At 40.0% G+C, this 17,472-nt stretch overlaps 1 long non-coding RNA gene across 2 annotated transcripts; it reads right to left on the bottom strand.

Moving 5' to 3' along the window:
* Window positions 1–2,509: 2,509 nt before the first annotated feature.
* On the bottom strand, window positions 2,510–9,743 carry LOC109959981 (uncharacterized). Of its 2 annotated transcripts, none has more exons than XR_002274914.1 (3): window positions 9,630–9,743; window positions 7,295–7,400; window positions 2,510–2,597 (listed from the first exon to the last, which is right to left on the bottom strand). It is a non-coding gene; the product is annotated as an uncharacterized LOC109959981 (long non-coding RNA). The 2 variants fall into 2 exon arrangements; XR_002274915.1 differs by lacking the exon at window positions 9,630–9,743 and adding an exon at window positions 8,808–9,443.
* Between the last annotated feature and the right edge of the window lie 7,729 nt (window positions 9,744–17,472).

The raw sequence follows: 17,472 nt of genomic DNA, 5'->3' as shown, positions 1-17,472 counted from the left end.
GACAGAAGGAGACAAAAAACAGAGAAAGCCAGATCCCCACTCTGTAGCTATTTTACTTTCATCTCCTATAGTTGGCTTGGAGGAAATGCTGAGCAATCCAACCTTATTTTTACCTTTCACCCTTTTTGTGCTCTCGGGTTTTCCTTTTTTCTTACCTTGTGTCACTTTGACTTTCTCATGATAGTCTTGCCCTAGTTTCCCTGCTGGTAACTGTCTCTTCATGTTAAAGGCTTTGGCAAACAAAAGGAGAATGTAGTGGCTGGAGGTGCATGGTTTTCTGGCTGGTATCTTTCCTAAAAGATTGTCTCCATTGTTGATTATAGTAATTGGTCTCTACTCTGCATGTATGGTTGTTTTTATTTTTTCTTGCATTTTATTTTTTACACAATTATGGTCTGGTCAGTTTAATGAACTATATGCAATTTGATAGATACATTGTTAGGTTATTGCAACAAATTATGATTGTTAACATATATCTCTGGGGGGACATCTTTGCACAGTAATCTAAATTGCACTGGACACAAAATTAGGAGGACATTTCATTTTGAAGACAGCTAATGACTGTAGCTGAGAGCAGATTTTATTGGTTCCACATGACTGCCTGGCAGAGAACAGGGAGCTCGAAAAAAGTTCTGTAAAGCCTGTTTTTGTTCTCTTTTCACTCAACCAGTGTAAGATAATTAGCATGAGCTCAAGCAACACTTGAAGGTACAGTAACAGAGGAGGATAGGGAAATGCTAGAGATTGGGAACGTATTCTTTAGTTATCCCTTCTGGCCTTAACACAACAGCAAACTAGTCTTGACTTGAATGTCAGCCACTGCATTTAACTAGGATTATGTGAGGAAGAGTACACACACTTCACTTGCATTATAACAAATGGTAAAAGAGTGATAGTGAGACATTTGGATGATATTAGTTGGTTTGTGGTGCAAAGATTCACTGCCCATATGTGAGATACTGAACCTGAATTCCTGTTTCTCACTTCCAGATTTTTCTGTAACAGATCGTGTAGATAATTCTGAAAAATTAATTTTTATTCTAGAAGCTAGACAAATAGGTATTCTACAATAAATAGACAGAGTTTTAGCTCAGAGTTGAAAACGTTATATTTACCTGTATTGGTGGCATTTATGTAGAGTTGGAACCATGCACCAGAAAATACAGTTCACACTTGTCAGTTTTATTAGCATTTCAGCAGTTTATTAATGAATGAATCATCAAATTAAATATGTTACAGCTTTGAAAGCCCTGTATCCAAAGAAATTAGAAGATGGTTGAATGTGGAGGGACAGGCACATGTGGAATCTAGTGACATTTACAGAAGCAAAACGAGTCTTACCATGTCATGGTCTGAAACTGGCCCAATACTAGTCACGAAAATGTCAGTCTTGACTTCAGTTACACGCTCTGTTGAAGCAGGAAATTGCCAGAGTGAGTGACTGTCAGTGGCATTCATTAGCCCCTAACTACCTGTTAATACAAGACCACCTGGCTTTAGCCTCTGATCCATTCAATTTAGTCAACATTGTTTTTAACACTTAGACACACTAACACACACAGTGGGAAAAAAAACATTAAAAAACATAAAAATAACCATTTTGGAAGTTGATAACCATTTCTGCTGGTATTGGTTTCAGTGTCAGCTCCATTACTTGGATAGTGGTTCAATCTCTTAATAAAATTGTGCATTGCTGTATTACTGAAAATATGCCACTCTGTTCCCATAACACTGATTATCAAAGTGGATCTGCTGGAGATTCATTTGGAAATGGTAGCAGTAGCTATGTGTGTACAGTATGTGTGTGCGTGAGTGAGTGAGTGGTTTCATTCCTTGTGATTCTGAAACTGAAATGTGACAGCATGATTTATGAATGATACCCATCATAATCCATAATTTCTTCCCCTCGGTTGCTGAACTCCTAGCAGGCCTGGTTTTACTTGCCTGTCTGTTTGATGCCTGCTGCACCACACTGTGCGATCCTCGGTGTCCTTCACACACCAGTTCTCACATTATCTCTCTCTTTTTCTCTTTTACTCTGCTTTTCTTCCTCTTTATCTGTTTCTCTCATTTTTCATTCCTGGATTAGTCTCTCAGTCTCCCTCGCATTTTGAATCTCTTTCTAACAGCTGACCCTTGACAACAGATTGAATAGGAGCCCGCACAATAAAACTACATGTATATTACAAGTACTGGCTTCATGAAAATACGCCATTTCACAAACACAGCAGGTTAAGAATGAGTCTCCATTTCTTTCTTTTATCACATAAACATCTGACACAGAATGTAAACCCGCCTCCATAGATTTAGCCATATGCATATTATGCTATGTAGTCATGTGGGTGCATGGTAAGCTATTTGTGGAAGTCTTTTACATAATATTTGCAAAATAAATAGACACATTACAAACAAAAAATAAAAAAACAATGATTCGAACAGTCTTCATGAGGGATGAAAGACATTCAGTGACTTGGGTTTACTGACCTCCCAGTCCTGGCCTGAGGCGATTGTCATAGCCATCCAGAAGGCTGTCTAAGATCTTGGTGAACACTGTAGTGTTATCTTTCTGTTCATCTGTCATGCCATTCTGCCCAGAGCTGGCAAAGCAAAGAAGATTTAAAGTCAACTTTAGAGTCCAAAATCACTGACAAAACTGCCAAAAACATAAGAACAGTGTTTAAATATGAGGGATATATTAAAGACAAAAAAGAAGATTTCAGCTCTGCAGTTAGGGAAAGGTCTTTTTTAAAGTTAATGGGCACCACAAAATCTATCGTGACTGCATTTTGCACTTTTTTCACAGTGTGACAAAAAGGACTAGAAAATGATAGTTCTGTATGACGCTGACAGGTCATTGTTGTTGCCAATTTTTCATTCATAGTGTTTGACCATGAGGTTTTAAATCATACTGATACAAAGTGAATAAGCAAGTGATTCTTCAGAGATGCGCTGGAAAGAAAACTAGCTCCTGAAGCCATGTTATCATGTACCATCCCCTTGAAAAATCATTAATTTAGTAAAGACATGTTTGCAAGTGTTAGTTATTTTCATTTGGATGTAAAACTGGGCAGGCAGCATTCACGCACACAGCCACATGTAGATATCATCTCACAGCGAGAGAACAGAGAAATCACCATTCATTATTTATACCTTAATATGGTCCTTTAGACCACAAAGGCATTGCTGAATGTGCTGTTTGAACAACATGAAACAAAATGCTCAGAGCAATGCCGAAGCTTGCAGCATCTCTGTGCCTGAATGTTTCAGCACCCTCGTTATCAGGAATACAACCCCAGTTACATTTAGTATCATAAAGGCAGGATGTCACAGGAATGTATGAGAATGTGTGTGTGTGTTTGCATATCTGAATCAGTGCATGCCTGTACTATAGGCTGTGGATCTGTGTACACATTTGAGCCTGTGTACATACTGTATCCATGCACATGTTTGCATATGTGTGTTAGCACTGATAATAACCAGATGGAAGTCTTAATAATGTATTGTATAGCAATCATCCTCCCCCTCTTTCTTTAATAGCCAATAATGCCTGGTTTGATTGCTTGCTAAATAAACAGCAAGTGTTTGGAAACGAGCTCTGCTAGCTAAACAGCTCCAAGGAGAGGGAGAGGTCAAGATTAGTTAGCAGGGACCTGCAACATGAGGGCAGGAAAACTAGGAGGGATGGCAGGAAGGACAGTGGTGTCTGGAGCAATATACAAGAAATGCTCTAAAGAAAGACAAAGAAGAGAAAAAAGATAACAGAGATGAAGGAGGGTGAGATAAAAGGCAGTAAAATTGCGAGGTTAAGACAAGGTGAGGATGCTTTTAAGTGAAACTGGAGATTGACGTTTTAGACAGAGGCAGCCCACATACCAAACTGTAGATTGAACACACTCTACAGCTTTGAATGTGAGCTGCTAGACATTTTGCTGTCTAAATAACGAGGCTCCATCCACATCACACAGGGATTTGTACAGAAAGGTTAATGAACACAGTGCCTCCAGTTTCCCTTAAGTCACAAGCCTCCCTCTATCTGCCAAAAATTAAAAAAAATAAATAAAAAAGCTCTCTCATAGCCACTAAAGCACTGTGGAAACTGTGATGAGCAGTCTTGTTTTGCATCAGCATTGAAATATTCAGTCTGAAAACAATAATTAATCTGTTGTTTCATTCACGGAAGCCAATTATGCATAAGTACAGGAAGCATAAATTACATTCATGGGATGTCAGGTGAAGCTAAAATAAAACACAGCCTCCTCTTTTCTCTCTTCTTAATGCTCCTGTATTTAGGCATTTCCAATTGGCCAAATCAGAGCAAGACACCAAAACAGTTTTTGGTCTCTCTGTCTCATTGTTGCAGACTACACAGTCACAGAAAACAAAGGATGTCCCTTAGTGCTTTCAAGTTTTCCAGTCATTAAAAAATACATAAAAGCTACTCAGCATAATTTATTTTCTTTTCAGCCTACAGGGTCTAGAGAGACTCAAAACAAATGGACACTATTAGCTGCTCCTAACGGTTCTTTGCCCCTCCCATCACGTTCTGTTTCCTAGCGACAACATAAACTATGGATACCTGGTTGTGAAAAACTGCAGTCTTGAATCGAACCGCTAATCCTCCGGTTAGGAAATGACCCACTGTACCTCCTGAGCCACCTCCAAAGTCATATGTTGCTAAAGTTACCAAAACATGCTCAGAACAATAATTCTGAAGAATGCCACATCTGGATTAAATTTGGGTTCTTTGGCTGGTTTTAATGTTCCCCATCTCAAAAAGCCAAACCAGTATTAACCCTGGTTTTTGCTCTTTCTTTGTTCCACACTGCAAAAGAACACGACCTCTTTGGTTTGGGAGCCACTGTTTCAGACCTGTAGCAGATGAGAGCTCCTCCATGGCTAGCTGTTTGAAATGATTACTCGTGGTTTGAAAAACATTTCTTATATCCTTGGCTAGGTGGCAAGTGGGGCTGATTTACAGACCTGGTTTTGAAAACACAGGGTAGAGAAGCTGGAATAACAAAAGAAATGCTGTACTGTAGGAGACAGACTGTCATGGAGAGGGGTAGAATAGCTGCAAGACATTGCATCCTGTCTCATTCTCACTTGCTTTATCAAACAGTATGAAAAAATCTTAGTTAATGATTTTTTAATAAAGAGAAATACAAGAAAAGGAAATCATCCTGTCTTGTCATTAATAATTTCTGTAGACATTTTTGTTACAGTGAATGAAAGACTCTATCCAAGGGCACAGTTTTTGTCCTTGCATTGTTTGAATTATAGTCTGCTTCATTTCATTCAATTTACAATACTGACAACTCAGTTATTTTTGCACATTAGGAATTCATAGATTAATATGGCACAAACACTTTTGTAGTGTATAGGGAAAACGTGGTGGCAGTGAGTGGGTGTCGGGAAAGGGATGTATGTCAGAGGGGGGAAAAGAAAATTGAGAGAAAAGGATATTGTGCAAGAATACACATGTTTATCAGCCAGGGCCCACTTCCTCATAAAACATTGTGCACCATCCCCATCTACAGGTCACTGAACAGCAACAATGCTGTTCACACTCATTCTGCCAGTGCCCCTCTCTCTTTCTCTCTCTCTCTCTCTTTTCATTTAGTAGTTCTCTCTCTGTCACTCTCTGGTGACTGGATATCTAATTATAAGGAAATTTCTTTTGTTGGCACCATACTGTAGCAGAGTGCTAGGTCTTCCTGATTATTGTGTCTTGTTGAAATCCCTAAGGTGTGTATGTGTGTGATTCTGTACTTGACTTCAAAAAAGAGGACTGGCTTATACAGTAAATCTCTGGGTGATCATTGATTTGCAGTTTGCAGTGTCAGTTCCTCAATAAAGAAATCATTACTTTTACATTTTCTTTAATGTTCTCAACAAACTCGGTAAGTCAGCCCCTCGATTTTAGAGTGGATGCATCTCAAAACTAAGATACAGCTGGGATAAATCAGACTGATCAAAATGGTGTGCAATAATGTTGCATTGTGGTGCATCATATATATCGAATAGGACGCATTCATCTGTGTTTTGCATGGAGGCTGAGACGTACTGTGTACAGTATGGATGTATGTTTTTGTGGTGTAGCTGTCACAGAGAGAGGAACATGCTGGGCCATCTCAAAATGTAACCATTCACATCAACAGCCTATGACAGTTCTACTGAATTATTCAACCATGCAAAAAAGCCCTTCAGTTTCTCTAAGAGTCTCCAGAAGAACCACAATGGAATCACCCCTAGTAGTTGCAACAGCTGAAGGATTCAGCTATTGATGTCTTATTTGTGATTGTGAATGTTTAGCTGGTGTCTTATGTGGAATTAGTAATCCAAGAAGTGCAGTCAGATTATGAGACCATGCATGACTGACCCAGCTTTTGAATCATGTGGGAATTAATGCAGCTTGAGTCACCTGACACTGAATTTTATTGGTGTCATTTCTTATCCAGTCATTCTGCTTCTTACTCTCTGTTGGTCTGCTTCTGGTTAGGTGACATCTGACACCTCACCACTGACATTAAGAAGTGTGTCTGTATGTCGACCCCACTATCCCCACAGCCGCTGTCAAAAACATTTGCACAAAGTTGTGCCAGATATCACACAACACACACATCATCGACTATACACAGGCCAGGGCTGAAAGCTGATAAAGCAGATGTTCCCTCATAAGGCCGGGGAACCCAAAAAGCTGTTACCTTGATAACATGGATAGTGGCTGTCTTGGCTCTCCAGCCCCTGTCTCTGGGTTGCACTTCTTTCTACCTCTATGCAATTATAAGTATGGCCATGCACTGTGGGGATGCCCCACTTATAGCCATAGGAAATATGCACTGTAACAGTGAAACCCAATAAACTAATAGACAAAAAGACAGAATATCATCCTGGCAATGTTAACACTGCTTGCCTACTTGACCGACTGACTGACCGACTGATTTATTGACACATTTATTAGCCAGTTGACCAGCTGGCAAACACTGAGACCTGACCAGACCATGCAGCAGTTGTCCTTTTCAACAGAACTGTATATTGTCCAATGCAGTGTGGTCATCTTAGTGTGTCCCCCAAATGTCAGCATGTGCAGTTGTATTCCAATAATCTCTTGATCACAGACAATACTTTGCCCTACAATTTGGAGAGCATTAGCCTCAAATTCTGTGCAAGCCAGGTTTATATGAACAATGTGCACTGTACAGATTGTTTGTGGTTTTCATATATTTAGAATTATTCAGTGAGCCAAGGCCATACACATGTACATATGTATTTGTGAGTTAAAGTTCATTCTTACCTTTTCCCACCCAGTACGCTGTTGGTGACAAGCAAACAAACCCACAGACACAGAAAGGCCGTCCTGCTCCATCCACACATAGTTGCAATATGAGGACCTTTCATTGCTGGAGGTCAAAGAGAAAATGAACATCATTACTGAGTCATGTGAGCCACTGGTGTGCCATTAGTCCATCACTTCCTCTCATCAGGTGTCAGCAAACTTTTATATCTGCCAAAACAACAACAGCAAATGTGGAGGTGGAAGCTATGAGGGAGGTCTTGTTTTTATTGTGATGCTTTATGTGAGGGTTTTGGTTCTGGTCGAGAGATTCACTGACAGCACGTGAATCAAACCAAATGGCCCTGCCTCATGCACTGGGCCATCACACATGATGGTTTTGCATCATCATTTTTGAATTACTGTAGCTGTCACGTTGACAGAGGCATAATCTACAAGCGAACTATGTGAGAGACCGAATTTACATAGCTGTTCCGCTTTTTGAGTGTGTTCCCAGTGTAAATACGACTTAATATTTATAACTGCCACTTAATATTTGTGCACACGGTATGGCTGCGTCTGTAGCGCATAATAATTAAGACGGGGGAAAGCAACACATTATCGACCACATAACATCCTGTGTGAGCTTGTGGCACCTGTACACAGCCTCATCTACTGCCCTGCAATGTGAACCGCGGCGGTACCGCAATATCAAACCAAATCCTAAAATTAGAGCATTTGCTTCCTCCTCAATCATTAAGCTATGATGTCAGCCGGGTCATAAAGTATGTAAGCAATAGTCTGCGCTATTGTGCATGCAAAACACAATGTTCAGATTCACGATCCATTTTTGATAGCATAACTATTAAGTAATTGGTACTCACGTAGAAAGAAACCATGCTAAATCAATATTTCACAACCGACCACAAAATCCTGCCAGTGAAACAGAGAAAAGACAATACCCCTGCTACTCGCTTGTGATGTTCCAAGGTGCACCGTTAACGGATGGAGAGTCGGGGGACATGCAATGCCTTAAAAAAAATTAAAAAGAAATGAAATCCTTTGGTTGACAAGGATTTGATAAAGCGGGGATGATGCAGATTAACGAATGGAAGAGAAAATCCCGCACAAGCGCACTGTCTAAGTTATTCGGGAAATGTCACCCTCTACCCTACTATATATGAATATATTGGAGCTGGATAGAAATTTAGCATGCAACTGGCGTCACTGCAAAGCTGATCTAAATACATGCATCCAATTCGTGTGAGACAATGCTCGTTGATGCTGTTTTGGTCGGAGCGCTGTCCGTGGTGCTGAAACCAGGCTGCCTCCTGCAAAAGCATCAGGCGGCGACTCATTATCATAAAATAAACCCCAAATTCGACGAAACTGCACCTTTCTCCTCAGTAAAACACCTCTCCGATTCTATCAGTGCCCATCATGACAAACCATCCTTTTCTAAATCCGAGTGTTACTCCCTTCTCCCTTTCTCTCACCTGACAAAAAGCCGGGAATTTTTAAGAAAAGCACTTACAGCAGATGAGTCGGGGGATATTCGCTGTCCGCTGCCTATATCCTCAAACTTTTGTGAATATATTTTCTAGCCGAACTGAATGAGAAAATCCTCTGTGATCTCAGATCTGGCGAATTTTAGCTCGAGGCTGGAGAAGCGGCTGCTGACGATATGCGCAGGTCTCTCTCACTGTTCATTGGTGGTGCTGTAGTGAGTTGAACTCTCTGTCTGCCAGCAATAGAAATGTCCTACTAAACTAGCAGATGTGCTCTGTGTATCCAGATCTCTAGCCAAATGTTTTGGTTCATCACTGGTTCCTGTAAATAAAGTGCACGGCAAATAGACTGTGTCCAAGCGTAGACCGTTTAAAATTAGACTAGGCTGTGCCTGCCTAATATAAACACTAGCCCGCCCATTTTATATGCAGCACAATTTAACTTCCATTGCTGTCGCCCTAATCTCTTTTCAGTGATTGTTAAACAAAAATCGTCTTGCATTTTCAACTGGATTTGCTTATTTTTCTTCTTCGTCCTTTCTCTGTTTCTCTCCGTGACTCCTTCATGATGATTTCCGAAGAGATACCATTTACATTCATCAAAGGTCGTCTCTCGATCAAATCAGCTAGTGCATCTTAAGGACAATATAGTAGTCATCAAACGGACAGTATAAGTATTTGCGGTAAGGCAATAGAAAAAAAAATAACAGGCATGGATAGGGCTTGGATACGTGCGCTTACAAACAGGGGAAAGACACCCCCCAAATTTTTAAGAAAATCGTGTTCCCTCACCAGCTTGCACTGAGAAGAGCCTACTTCTGCAATAAAATACACCTCGAATCACTCACCGTTTCCTAAAAGCCCACGTTTCGCATCGAGACAGCAGCACAGTGTCTCTGTTTACAGCCAAATATTCTGCTGCTACAGCCGCGCCACTCCAGACTGAGCTTTGAGCTGCGTGCATCTGCAAGGGAGGGAAAAAGGGGGCTCATGGTACCCAGCGTATATATTTGTACTCATCTACGTTTTTCAAGTTAAACTACAAATTGGAGGACATTTTCATCACCAAGGGCTATAAGAGGCATAAGAGGAGAAATAAGGACAGTAATAAGTGTAGTTTATATAATATATGTGCCATTTAAGCCTTCTATGAATCCCAGCTGTTGATCTGGGAATGCTTTTGACAGAGGAGCAACTCATTTTCGCCGTCACTTTGGACTGGGGGTTTATTTTCATCAGAGCAGGCAGAGTGAGCTGGCAGTGTAGTCACGTCAGTCTGGTCTGCAGTGCAACGTTTCCTCTGTTTGTGTGTGTGTGTGTGTGTGTGTGTGTCTTGATTTATGTGTGTGTGTTGCTTCAAGGCGTGTGGTTAGAGTAGTGCATGTGCGTGATTACTTATGTGGGACGTTATGGACCTATATGTATCTATCAATCTATCATACTTCAGCGTTGTTCGTTGTCAAATATTCAAAATAAAGCTAAAAATAAAGGCCAAAATGCCCGACAATAATCCAAATATTCGACAATGAATTCTACTCCCGTTTTTCTCCCTCTTCTTGCGCTCTGCACATATTCCGTCCCCATAACCTGATGCTGCAGGTGTATGCGCGTGTCTTAATAATAATAAGAAGAAGAAGACTAAAGCTCCACTAGCCCAACGAGCTCCTTCTGTTGAATTAATGCCATTGTAATGCAAGTGGAGCTTCATTTCAAGCTGCTTTCCTTCTCTCAAAGCCAGACGCCACTGCTACGTGTGACTCGATTTGCCAGTGTGCGCGCGTGCTCGTGCAGGCATGCAGATCCAACACGTGCCCGCGTGCTTGTTGTGTAGACGCGTACGCCCTTAACGGATAAAGAAGAGGGGAAAAGTATGCCCCCCCCCCTTGACGTTTCAATAACCTTATCCATTTTACCAAAGAGGAGCATTTTCGTGGGGAGGGAAACAACGGACAGCTTCCTCGAAGCACCGCCGCGTCTCCAGTGTCTAACAAATAACGGCAAGCAACGAGACTTGATTACTCACATACAGCTCCATCCCCCGGGCAGGTGATGGGAACAGATTGTGAAGTGAAGTGAAGTTAGGTGTGTGCGTGCGCGCGCGCGTAGGGATAAACGGAGAGAGATGGATGAAGGTAATTTAGGTGGGAGATGTACAAGTTATGGGAAACTAATCACTCGTTGTGAACAGTGCATTCGGATGTTCAAAGAAGGGATATTGACGAACTACGCCCGCCTTCTCTGTTCGTCATGGTGCTGTATGCTGCGATCATTTGTTTCGTTTCACATACCAGCTGTGGTCAATTGACATTCAGAAGCAACGTGTGACAGAGTCATTCCAGTATCACTCGTTTAAAAAGTCATAAAGTTATGGGTCTGTGTACACATGCAAGTGCACAACAATTTGATCTTTGGGATGTTCTAGGGAGCCTTTGTCCAGCACTTAAACCACCAGCATTGTTGGTCTCAAAGGATAGTGGCCCTTTGAGCACTCACGACCCTGAAAGGAGGTCAGCTCCTTTTAGTTTAGTGAATCCCTGCTTTTAATGACTGTAATACAAGCTTAACACTTCCACATTCTTTCTTCAATCTTTGTGCACATGTGCACAGACAACAGCAGATGAAGCAGCAGGTTCTGTTAGGAAGTAAAGAGCTTTATATAAATGGGGTAAAACTAGGGAAGGTGAAACAGGGTTTTTTCATCTTTTTTTGGAGTAGATCACTGTACTCTCTTAATCTGGCATGTGATAGCAGTCAAATGGAGATTCCTGAGCCTGTGTGAGTCTCTACGCTCATGGAGTCTTCTAGCCAACAGTATATTTTAACTCCAGTTCAGTCAGGTATGCTCCTCGATTAAGAGGTTGCACTTTCTGACCAGTATGCAACAGCAGGCAGGGCTACGACCTGGCTGCCTCCAACTGAGGCTGTAGCAGGAAACAGAGGCAGACGGGGAAAGAAAGAGAAATGCAATACTTCAGCTCAGTTACTGCCCTAAAGCTTGATTTGCTTTTGAAAGTTGTACTGATTTGGTTTTTGAACTTAGTATCTGCTCTACCAACTCCCGGTGTCTGTTCATTTTATCCATTCAGTTTGGATAGAGCAGACTAAATGAGACCTTTCACATGTATGTAGGGATATTTTTAGTGAGGGTTTATCTGTATGTTGTACCAAGAGGAGGAGAGACTGTAAATCAAAGTCAATGTTACTGTAGAATCCTCCAACAAGCAAGAGTGAAGGAGGGCTGGCGCCAGAGTGGATCAAAATGCACTATCAGAAGTTAAAGCTGTGAAATTTCTGGGAACCTGCTCTTCTAATAGTTTTTACTGGTGGACACTGAGCCACTGCGGTTGTAGTATGTGGTTCTGATTCTGCAAAGCATTAAGAGTAATGTCCCCTCAATCAGTCGTCCTGTGGAATCAGTCAAGCTGCTGCAGAAGACAAAATAGTGCTTCCCCTCTGTGAGCTGCTCTCTGCAATCAGCCATAAGCTGGCGTCTCCTCAGACTCGTTATTTCAGAGCAAGTCCAGTGTGAGGCACATGTACAGGTGCACACACACACACACAGGGCACATTCATTGTCATAGAAACCTGCTCCTATACAGTACAGTAGGTAGTCATGTATCCTTATGTGCATACACGTACTATATGGATGTTTATATGCATACTTACATGCATATGTTTGGTCTGTGATTTGATCATTTGGAGCTTGATTGTGGTAAAATGGTATGGGTATGTGTTGAACACAGTGAGAACACTTAAGCCAGGCATCCTTAGAAAGGGCCAAGAGGATTGGAATAGCTAGTGTGTCGTTTGAGTTATAAGCATAGTATAGGAATTTATGAGCATATGTGATATTAGACAAATGAGGAATTCATTTTTTGTTGAAGTTGCCACTGTACAGCATTTATAAATCATTTGATCCATTCTAATGTTTTAAATCGTGGTTCTACCTCTGATATAAACCTTCAGCATTTATAAATCATTTGATCCATTCCCATATTTTAAATCGTGGTTCTACCTCTGATATAAACCTTTAACAACATTGGAAAATATATAAAACTTAGATTTACAGTGGGTATTGTGTATTTGTATGTCAAAAGATCTGTCAGTCAGTTTAGAAGTGTTGGGAGGTTCCACATGTATGCTTAAAAGCTTAGTGGTAGGGATTGAATATTATACTTATAAAACCCTGAATAGTTTCAGCACTGTGCTACACTGGAGGAATTTCAGATTATATTCAAATATGTCTGCTGTTACATTTAAAACAGCAGTTCTTTTCTTTGATGTGTGACTTTGGCTTTCTTTGTGCAGAAAAAAAATCATGAAATTCTGTAGAATTTCCAAAACAGGTTACTGCATTTGTGCAATTTCTGCAGGGCTTTCTGTTTAAGCCTCTGCACAGTGGAACCTTTTGAAGATGATGAAGCATTCCCTCTGCAGGTTTTAAATAAACAAAATAATTAAAATTCACACAGTAAACACAAATCAAAACAGTAAACTTACAGTAAGTAAATAAAGTAAATAAAACTAATCTGCTCAGTAACTACAGTTCTATTACAAAAGCTTAATCCAAAATACAGTATGCATTTGCAAAAGCACACACAAGCGAACCATGCATGTTTGCACATTAACAGATATACTTTACATGCATGCATCAGGATTGTGCACAAATATTTATTTCCATTATGTCTCCCACATATAAAACCTTGTGAATTAGCTACAACCCCACATTTATTTACTAACACAAATACACACACCCACAAATGCACAACACAATGCAGAGCAGAAGAAGGAAAGAAACCCTAAGCTAGTGCTAGAGTCTTCAAATCTCTGCAGGCAACTGCATTATGCAACCAGTTAAATTTTTTTCACACTCAAATATTCATGATTGCCACTGAAATGCCATGATTCATGAACACCATGAGAATGAATATCAGAGGAACCACACGGCTCAGCTCTATTTTTAGAATACATACATGTTGTTTCATTATTAGTTCACAACGGCACTTTGACTGTGACAACCATATACAAATATGTAAAAGTGAATAAAACCCACCAAGTCATGTTCTGACTGTTGGTATTTTATCCCCTCAGGTTAAAAATAAAGGTGGCAGTTTGTGGATTGTTTAGAAATAACTGACACAATCTGATGTTTTGAAGCTACTGTTTAGCGACATTAACTAGTCAGAGGTTACATTATGAATCTTGTTGGAATTCATTTGTACATGTTCCATGATTATTATAACATTCTGAAAAAGTATGGCTGGGTGAGAGAACAGATCCCTGTATATACTGTAGACATATCTGTGCATTTTCACACACACTGTTTAAATTGAACTTATCAACAGTGCACCATAACATTTTAAATTTTGCTAAGAATCTGCTCTTCATATCAGTACCTCTAAATGCTCTACTAGAGGAACAGCAGTCATTAGACACCATGGTGACTGTTGACTTCAGATATTTCTGCATCTTCTTATCTTTACACACACACTATTTTTTCACCAAGGTTAAGCATTGCATCTGTTCTTCATATTATGAAATCCAGTGTTTTTCCACTCAGTTAAATTCCACCACCATGTCCAGTTAGAATTCATCTCAGAAGGACTGAAACCATAATTCACTTAATTAGCTCCCATGCCAATATGAACATGGGTATACAGGGTATGTGCTGCTTGTGGATATGCAGTGCATGGAGATGGTCAAAAAATAAATGGGGCTGTTGCCTAGAGTAGTATTTTAGTGCAGCAGAACGAAAATATAGCACCACTTCTATTTAAAATAAAAACAAAAAAAAACAAATGAAATTCAAGTACTTGTATGTGTTAGTTGGGGTTCTTCCCATTGATGTGACCACAGCTACTTGAAGACCAGCCTCTAGTGGCTATTGGAGGAAGTGCTTCTGTAGAAACATCTGAACTGGCTTCAGCCTTCATGGTGGTTGCTGCTTTCTGTGATGAACTGACATCCTCTTTAGACTTTATCTTCTTCCTGCATCATAGGAAACATATTTAAATTCTCTCTTACTTTGATCTCTCTCTTAGTTTCTATGTCTCCTCTTCTCAAAAACACAGATGTTTACTTGTGAATGCATGCTAAACATACACATACTGTACAAAAAGCGCTGTGGATGTGAGCAAATAGGGCCATGGAGCGGAGGCGGACCACACAGCAGCAGCAGCATCGCTCTCACTTGTCAGTTTACATAACACTGATTATAACCCTGAGATTTAGTCAACCAATATGCAACAGTTTAGTTTGGCCTGGGCATTATAATCTCACTGACCATCTGCTTCACCGCTTAGTCGCATTCCTTCATGGGTTTTACTTTGTGAAACTGTGCCCTACTGGCACTCAAGCAACACAGAGTAAAACAATCTGTTTCATTTTCTTTTAAAAAGTCTTTTAGTCTGGAATGTTGTCTGGTCTCTTTAGTTCTAATCAGCATTTTTAACAATTAGTGCAGGGGTTATTTTGCTCATACAGTATTTATAGTGTTATTTAATTACTAATAATGATGCAACTCTTTTGTTTTTGCTATTGTTTTTTTGTAAAGCACTTTAATCTGTTGCATATCCCTTGTATAACCAATTTTTTTATCAATACTGAAATTGATACATATAGAAATATTTAAAAAGTAAAACTGGTGTATTTGATATATTATTGGTATGGTGACATTTGCCTTCCTGAGATCAATGAGATACTTTGCCCATGGGAACACTCAGTGGTAAATCCATCTACATCCAGTTTATGTACCTTTTCACAGTATGTCTCTATATATTATAACCATAGATAGATCAGTTCTCAAAGAGGCACAAACCACTGGTTGCAGCAGGAGTGTCACAACACTAAGGTTAGTGTTGTACTATATATTGTACTAATGGTACATCTGTTGTCTGGTAACGATCAACTGAATTTTATAGTCCTCTATAACTTCCTCTACAATGGTCCTTGCTCCCATACTATAGAGTGCTGGAGGGATGATGATTTGTATGAGCCAACCTTGAAGATAGCATCACCCTGATTCCTTTGAGAGAAAGCCAGTGAGATTTTCCCATAGGGATTTTGGATTATTACAGAAAATATGCTCAGTGACAAAGTTTTTTTCACTTCACAAGTAAATGCCACTTTATGATTTTTGAAGTCCAAATACAACAGCCAGAAGTTAAAAGCTATTTGTTGGGCAATAAATGAACTACACCAAGGTCCTATGATCCTTTCCTCTTTAGCATGACCTGATCTAGCTAGTGGCTGTGTCAAATAGTTAGACTACTGTAGTTTGCAAGTGCACGATATGGTTTAAATACAGCAAGGCTATAAAAGCAGAGTAGGGAGTACAGTACACTGTATTCAGAATGATGATGTTGAATATCACTTTTTAAGACATGTAAAAGCTCCAAAAGCCACTAGTGGGGTATTTACTGGTGTACTGGTTTGGAGTAAAACCTGAAAATGTACTGGCCTTGTGTTAGCCGCAGACCTTGTTTCAGGAATCTGTCCCAAAATCCATTGACTCTGGGGAGAGGGAACGGAAAGTGCAAAAATGCTGTTTCAGTTCTGGGTCTTAGGACTCACTATTATGGCGCTCTATTTAGTTTTTTTGTCCTGATATTTCCTCTGATGCTGATTACAAGTTAGGTTTTTGAAAATAATAGATCATAAACTCTCTTCTTTCTCCAGATGCAATGAAGAAAGTGCAGTGTAGCACCCTTTTTGCAGTTATGAGGAATGATAGTTCCTCTCAAACATCCCACTGATCCCGAAATAAAAACAGAGTGAGAGATGGAGATGTTTTCTGATTGTTAACACAAGATAATGAAACACTGAAAAGGTGGCGTTATCAACATGTGGGCTGAGAAATTCAGTGAGACTGTTTGCTGCCTTTGCTTCTGGAGGTGGAGGAGTATTGTGCGTGTTTGTGTGCGTGCATGTCTGAGTGATAAGAGAGAGACACTGGTGGTGTCAAATTGGGCATACATGTGTGCATGTGAAAGAGAGATTTTTCACACATCTCCTACCACAATTCAGTCATTCAGGAAAAGAGTCAATTTGTATGAAGATGCTATTCTGGGTTGCTGCCACAAAAAGTTGCTTTTTTGCACACAGCGAAGACTGGCAATGTTTCTTTTTGACTCTTATCATTGTGATTAATGCCTTAAGAGTTGTTAGCATATTTCAGTGTGTCAAATAGTAAAATATGCTGACCAGTGACCTGCTGTACATGCTCCTATATCAAATGAAGAAAGCATATCCTACAAAAACATGGATTTTTACAATTAATTTATGTACAGTACTTCTTTCTGAAGATCACTCTACTGTGCTCAGCTGTTTCAAAACTGTATAAAGATACCCTCTGCAGGAAAAGAACAACTGGATTCTAAAATATAATATCGGTATTAAGGCAAGGGAGAGTTGAAGTCATAGCCACATGATTCCTGGATTCTGTTCTTCCAAACAAAAATCATCAGTTCATCTCTTGTTGTTTGACAGACACAGACCTACGATTACCCCTCAGAACAGGAACAGAAGTGAAAAAACTTAATAGCTGTTTTTGTCTTAGCACTCCGTCTACCGCCCAGAACACATTAGAATCAGAATAAGCTTTAATCTCCAAGTATGTTGAGCATACAAGGAGTTTGTCTCCGGCACAGAGCCTCTCAGTCTGTTTCAGGCAGCAGACAATAGAATAGTGCA

The sequence above is a fragment of the Monopterus albus genome, unplaced genomic scaffold, assembly GCF_001952655.1.
Source record: "Monopterus albus unplaced genomic scaffold, M_albus_1.0 scaffold42.1, whole genome shotgun sequence".
Taxonomy (NCBI): domain Eukaryota; kingdom Metazoa; phylum Chordata; class Actinopteri; order Synbranchiformes; family Synbranchidae; genus Monopterus; species Monopterus albus.
This window is presented reverse-complemented; position numbering and strand designations above follow the sequence as displayed.